General features: G+C 36.3%; 1 protein-coding gene across 1 annotated transcript in view; it reads right to left on the bottom strand.

Moving 5' to 3' along the window:
- The window catches only part of LOC111642597 (cullin-2-like), a 32,256-nt gene extending 25,624 nt beyond the window's left edge, over positions 1 to 6,632 (bottom strand). Inside the window, exon 1 of the mRNA XM_023388958.1 lies at positions 6,415 to 6,632. The gene's annotated coding sequence lies outside the window, so the exon portion shown is untranslated. The remainder of the gene's footprint in view (positions 1 to 6,414) is intronic.
- Positions 6,633 to 7,483: the final 851 nt, after the last annotated feature.

Raw genomic sequence — 7,483 nt, 5'->3', positions numbered from 1 at the left:
GGACTCGATGACCAATTAGTGCTTACTGAACCGTAGCACTATGCAAATGTCATGTGGCGTGATTCCCGGCCGACCAATTAGCCATCACCAGCCGTAACGTTATGCAAATCTGTGATTCCCAAGCCATAGTCTTATGCAAATCATGCCGTGTGGCGTAATTGTCTGCTGACCAATCAGTGGCTGTACTTTCAAAAAGCCAACGGCCACTTTCAACCATCTGTGGATGACCGTTATGATTAAAAAAAAACTTCGCTAGGTCTTACTTTCAGGGAGAGATCTTATACGAGTATTTCGCAATTCAGCAAAATCTGTGCTAGGTCTTATTTTCTGCGGATGTCTTATTTTCGGGGAAACACGGTAGCAGTGGCAGGCAAACAATATACATAAGAAAGTACATTGTTAAAACCATAACATTTAAAACCGTGACATTAGAAACTATTTTAGCAATAAAACAATAAAATAGAATGGTAAAGTATATAACAAGTGCACCGTTAAAACAATAAGATTATAAACTTATTTACAGTAAAATCGTAACACGATGAGACTGTTCACAGAAATAATAAGAAATTTGCCGCCATTTATCTTTTTATTTAAACACTCCCCCTTCCTTCTCGCGCGCCTCTCTTGGTCAAATATGGATACCATGTTTCATGTAATTTTTGACCAGTATTATTATTCATCATTCTATCTTTGTTTTTTTAGTATTTCTAAATGTTAATACCATCTCCTTTTTTGTGTATTGGATTCTTTTTTAACAATTTTAACGGTGTCCCTAATAATTTGTCAACCTTCACTATTACAATGAACTGCAGCAGCCGAACTACTATTATTATAATCGTGGATATGTGTTCTTTAAACCGAACCTTCTAATCTCTGCCAGTTTCACCTATATAAAATTTAGATACAGTGCAGCTACAACCGAGTTTCTAAATTACGTTTCTCTGGTCCCATATATTATTATTAGTGTTGTAACGAATAGTATATTCGGCCAAGAGCGTGGCCGAATAGCCGAATATTCGGCCAAACTATTCGGCTTGATTAACGCACGTACAAAAATTGGCGCGCAAACCGCATTATGGCAAGGATCCTGCTCTCTGTTGGCCCGCTGTCACTACGCTTCGCCAATCGCGTTAATTCTTGGCAGTTGTAGCGGACAGACAAGAGTGTCATGGAAGTATGTGATAAGTAATGATATCAAATGTGTATAACAATGAAATGACCTACACGTGTAAATAACGGAAAAAGAACAGAGAAGGACTTTGAAGTGAAAATGTGAAAATAAATAAGAAATTGAGTCGATAACATAATCGAACAAGTCGAGGCAGCTTATTGGCACGAAATTCGCGGCCGTCAATGACAAACAATTGTTGTCATAGACTTCGGAAAGCTAAATGCTTGTAATGAAAGTCACTTAGCGTGCACGGGCGAAAGCCTGGGGCCGTTCGGGCTATCAAGCTGTCTCGAATCTGTGAAATCATAACTGTGACTTATATCGACGTCCTATCTGTCTCTTTTCTCCGTTATCACCAGGCTGAGTCACGTAATTGTAAAATGGGAACTCTACGACGGAAAAGTGACGAATCGAAAGTATCGTGAGCGCGTATTATGATGTATGCACAGGCATACATGGATTAGAGCGATAGAGGAAAGAGAAAGGGAAGAGCAAAGACGAGCGCTTAAAAAGAAGGATAGGCAGGGTCAGACCCTCAGATGTGCGAGGATTCTCCAACGATAGACGTGTACGTGTGCTGATCTTTGTAATTATAAATTGTGAATACATGTGACTAATATTATTTTCTTTTTTATTTTGTGCATGTTACAAGTTATAAATAAATATAAATAAACAACACTAACTCGATAACATTAAATCTAAGTACCAAAACGATTAATTTACTGTGTTTTTGTTATTTATTACTCCTGTTTTTAGGTATTCGGTATTCGGCCGAATAGTGAAAAATAGGCCGAATAGGCCGAATACCGAATACTAACCGAATATTCGTTACATCACTAATTATTATCATTATCATGAGTTTTTATCTTCCTATTCAAACTAGGGATTTTTTTTGGGAACTAAAATTATACCATATTTAAATTTGGTTCTTTCAAAGATATTTTGTTCGTAAGGAATTTTAAAAAATTTATGAGTGACGTTGTTGCTTTCATGTTTGTGTTTATTAGTTTTTTATTTGATCCAGTTGTTGATTATGCGTTTGCTGTAACCATTCATTAAAAACATTTTTGTTACATCTTGTATTTCAGTTGTTCTATCAGTTTCATTAGCGGTACGTTGTATGATTTTGTCAATGTACATGTAAAAAATGTTTTTCTTGATGTAACTGAGTACTTCAGAAGTGTAATGCTTGACACTGTCTACAGTGCATGGTTTTTTTTGGCATTTTTTAAAAGTGGTTTTGTCCTTAAGTCTAGTGATAAGAATGTCTAAAAAAGGTAACTGGTTGTTATTTTTGGGTTCTAAATCAAATTTTATATTTGTGTCTATTTTATTAACAAGTTCTAGAATCTGGTCTGCATGTATAATATTATCGTAAACTATAAAGCAGTCATCCAGGTAGCGTTGTAGAACTATAATGCCCGTAATCTTGGCAACTTTCTTATTAATGTTGGACATGCTAGTTCAGCTATTACCGAACCCATCGGGATGCCATCATTTTGCTTATAGAATATATCATTGATTGGGGTGATTGATTGCTGACAATAAGTGATTGATTGCTGGGATGGGGTAGGCGATGGGCCACAGTACTTTATTAAGTGCAATTTTATAATCCCCATAGATGCGTACCAAACCATCTGGCTTCAAAATCGACACAATAGATGTAGCCCACTCATGATCTGTTATTGGCTCTAAAATTCCGTTTGATCTGTTTTTCAAGTTCGTCGTCAACGTTTTGATGAATTCCCATAGTACGCGCCTTGCCTTTAATCTGATGGGCTACATTCGAATCTAATTTAATTGCTATTGATTGATCTTTATAAGTTCCTAACTCTTCTTTGAATACACTCAGAAATTCTTCCATCAACTCCTGGATTCGATTTCGGGAAATACGATATACGCCTGAGATACACATTCCTAACTCTTTAAACCAGTTTCTTCCTAGCAAACTTATGTTGTTTCCCCTCGCCGAAATTTGTGGAAGTTCTTGGATGCAATTATATGTGACCTGGTGCAGAAAGAGTATAACTTTGGGGAACTGCTATAAAAATCTTGTTAAACGTGTCTTCTGACAAGATAGTGTACGGATCCCGAATCTACTTGGAACCGACTACTCTTTCCGTTAATTTTGATTAATACTATGATTCTTCGGTCGACAAAAGATTAGCTACTTGATTTACGTGGACCACTGATTTGGCTACTTTTTCCGATTGAAACGAAATGGAAAAAGAACGTTTTTCTGAACGGCATACTTTCCCGAATGTGGCCCGGTTTTTCATAAAAGAAGCATTTGTTCTTTCCGTACGGTCATTCTTTGCGATTATGTTTCCCTCCGCAGCCTTTACAGACTTTTGCTGACTCAGAGAAGCTTGGTTGTCCTTTGCTCTTAAAATTGATCCTATTATATTCCTGACGTGTTCTCGAGTGTCTGTTGCCTGATTCCCCTTTGTTCTTGATTAGACTTACTTCCGCTTCAACGCCCAAATAGCGGCTTCAGCCGCTAAGGCCTCTTCCTGTGCCTCTAAAAACGACTGGGTTTTTACGAGCGAAAAGGCGAGACGTTGCAGCGTTTTGTGCGACAGTCCACAAACTAATCTATCACATAACATTTCCACTAACGTAAGTGAGGACCGAATTCGCAAAATTCTGCGAATCTGCGCAACTCCGCAATATAGACAGGCAAAGATTCTCCCATCTTTTGATCACGTCTATATAATTCATTCCTGCGAACAACTCGTGAATGTTGAGGGACGAAATGTGACCTCAAAAAGTCCTTCAGTTCTTCAAAGAATTTTGTGGCTGGCAAGTTGGGAGACAAAAAGACTTCAACAGGTTGTACGTTTCTTGTCCGCATGCTGTCAGCAGAATACCTTTCTTCGTCTTCTATATTATTAGCAGTTAGATAGGCTTTTTTAACTTTTTACGCCCTGAGGGCACTAAGAGGACCTAGGAACTATTTGTATTTAAGGCTATGTACTCACCAAGTTTCATTTGAATTGGAGACACAAATGTCTGACCATCTCCTTGTGTAAAGGAGTCAATGTCCGACCGTTATTTTATGTTTTGAGCGTTATTTTTATTTATTTATTTTCTTTTCGGGGTTCTTTTTATTTAAGGACAAACTCCTAAGCACATGTGACAAAGTTAAAAAGACAGACTTAGTTTGCATCAGTGACTGATCCTGTAACGCAAAATCATGTAAATTAGGACAGTGCGGCGCTGCACTGAACATTGGATAAAAGAAGGCACATCCAATACAGCCGAGCGAGGTATCTCCTGGTGACGAAGGATGTAGACATGTCTGTGAGCAACGATTAGAGTAAGCTGTATATTTTGGTATATGTCTCTTTTTGAGGTGGAGATGACATTTTGGATTTGATATAATATGTACAATTTTCTTTGATTGTTGATTCTTGTCGCTACTTTGTAGATTGGTCGAATTGGTTAACTATTGGTACAATTAACCAATTATTTTTTCTTATTTCAATATAATAAAAACTTATGTNAGGGTGGCCGAAATTTTTCTCCGCCCCGGGCGGCTAACACCCATGGTACGCCACTGCGCATCTGAACTCGTCTATCAAAAAATTGGCGCATGGTATGCAAAAGGTTGGCCACCCCTGCCTTAACCTGTCTTTCAAAAATATTTCATCCCTCTTATAGTAAGATAACAGATATAAGGCTACCATCAATTATCTTTATACAAAACAGATATAGTTGATAAGCCATGATTCACATAAAAAGCAAAGGGTAACTTAATGTAAACTCATGTTTACATTATTGATTTGTACAATTTTAAGAAATTAACAATCCACTAATAATTAATTTACTGTAACAGCTTTATAAACAAAACAAATACTTCATACAAAACATCAAATAAAAAGATCATCATTTAGTTTTCACTTCAAATAAGAAGCAAACATTTAATTAAATACATTAAAAACTACTTATTTCAATAGGTTAGATACACAATTAACATATTTAAAATTATTTCTTCTATCAAATACAGTGAATGCCTGGTCACCCTATTAATAATAATAGGGTGACCGGGAATCACTATTAATAAAGTTATTGCCTGAATTATGGGGACTATACTTGTTTTAATATTGGTTACAGAAAAAAATTCTTGAATGAAACAATTTTATTAGCATATCAATTTACAGATCAATAAATAAATCTATTTTTTAAAAATAACTTAAGTTCAATCAGTTTTAAATCCCACAAAACCACACAAAAGAACTGGATAACAATGCAGAAACAAAAAATCAAACCTCCAACTAAAAATTGTCAAATTAATGAACGAACAAATGATAGCTTTGAACCATCATCCTGGGGTTACATAATTATAGAGTTTGAAAAACAATGTTTGAATTTTATGTTCTTTTTACAAACTCTACATGTAATCTGAGGGTGATCACCCTCAGATTTGTTTGTTTATTCATTCATTTTATGTGACTTTTAGCAGGCGTTTTGGTTTTTAATCATGTTTCTGTATTTTTATTTATTCCAAAATCTCTCTCCAATCGGATTGTAAACGATACATTCAGCCTATTATTAAACTATACACATAATTAATGTATTTTGACGTAAACATTCAACTAGCTACATAGAACGATAATTATATTTAGTCTCAATTTGACATTATTCGAGTTTTGTGCAACAATAAAGCCAAATAATGATAAAAGCCAACCAAATTCCTTTCCATTTTCAAAAAAGATATGTCCAAACCAATATTTTTATTACATAAATTCTGATTTTTAGCAAAAATTCCTAAATAACTCTGCATGTATTAAATCATTTACATGTGTATATATAGATAAACTTAATTATAAATCACATTTATATCATATCAAAGGCATTATCTTTATGTAAATGTTTATAAAAGTCGATTAATTAATACAAAAATACGTTGTAATTAAGTTATGCTTTTGTTAAAATTTCAAATTTCTTTTTTTAAAAACAACATTCTATTTTCGAATTTCAATCAGTTCATCATACTACAATCGACCTAAACTGTAAATACGAATACAATTACTACAGTAAACAAGATAGGTCAATTTTCGTCATTTAAGTAATTTTAACCAATGAAATAATCTTTAACAATCTGATGTGAACTTCAGGTTACTTCCAATACAAAAAAAAAACTATAGGCGTATGAGTTGGGTTAGGTTATATGCGATATTTGCCGTTTAAGCGTTACGATTTTGCATGAATTGATTAAGAAGAGTTAATATTACACTTACTTAAATTTTAATCATGAAAAATTTATGAAATTTATAAGGAAGCACGTTTAATACCACTTCTTTAAAGTGCGTCAGATACACTTCTGCTCATATTCCAATTTCACACAATGCGACACCTGCCGTTTTTAATTGTTTATCAGAAATTTAGAATTTTTAAATAGTTTTCTTTACTAAATATTAATATAGACGTGATTGCAGTTAAACAAATTCCGATGGTGATTAAAATTTTTTAATTATTATAAGATGCCGCGAATCTTACTGAATACAAGGCCAAAGAAGAAAATGCCCGCATTTCTCACCTTATATATCGGGCAACAATGCCCTCTGGCGCTGCGCTTGAAGCGCCCTTTACAAGCCGTGGTGAGACACGACACGACAACTCCTTCCCTCCTAGAAAGTTACATAATCATTCCAATATTTTGGGGATTGTCTTATCCGTGTCTGACGTTCCTCTCTGGGATTGCTGGTAGATGCATCCAAACTTTGATCCGCCTCGTCCGAAACTGGCTCTTCCACGTCCGATTTGTCGTTGGAAGGAAACTCTTCGTTTGTCGGTTCGGCTGTAGTCTCCTTATCGAATTTGGTCTGTATGCCACTTAATTATCTAACCATCTTCTGTGCAGGCCGAATAAGTGACGTTTCCTCTCACATCAGTGATGTCAGCTGGGATCCAGTGCTCGACGGAATTGAAGTTTCGAACATGTTTTATGTGGTTTGCTTTCGTTTACACGCCCTTCGTGACGCATTTAAGACGCGAGACAAGAATACACTTACTCTGAATGCTTTATTCGAGGCCCTATCTGGACCGAGCGATCTCCGCTCTTATACATTAGTTAGGGTTTTTTCCCCTACTCTTTCCGTCCAGTGGGCACTGAGAAGGTCCCATATAGCAGGCCCATTATGGGTTCGGCCAGGCCCACAATGGGGCTGCCGGGTGGTGAGGGACGGGGCCCGACATATCCGAACGGACCACCCCCGAAAAATACCTGGGGATTCCTTGACCTGTCCGGATTCGATCCCGGGTCCCCCAGAGCGGTAGGCTGCCGACCGCTAGGCCATGCGGCCATCA

This window comes from Centruroides sculpturatus, unplaced genomic scaffold (assembly GCF_000671375.1).
Source record: "Centruroides sculpturatus isolate CEXI.00-Female unplaced genomic scaffold, Cexi_2.0 scaffold1586, whole genome shotgun sequence".
In the NCBI taxonomy this organism is placed as follows: domain Eukaryota; kingdom Metazoa; phylum Arthropoda; class Arachnida; order Scorpiones; family Buthidae; genus Centruroides; species Centruroides sculpturatus.
The sequence above is the reverse complement of the archived record's forward strand: the minus strand, read 5'-3'. Positions and strand labels throughout refer to the sequence as shown.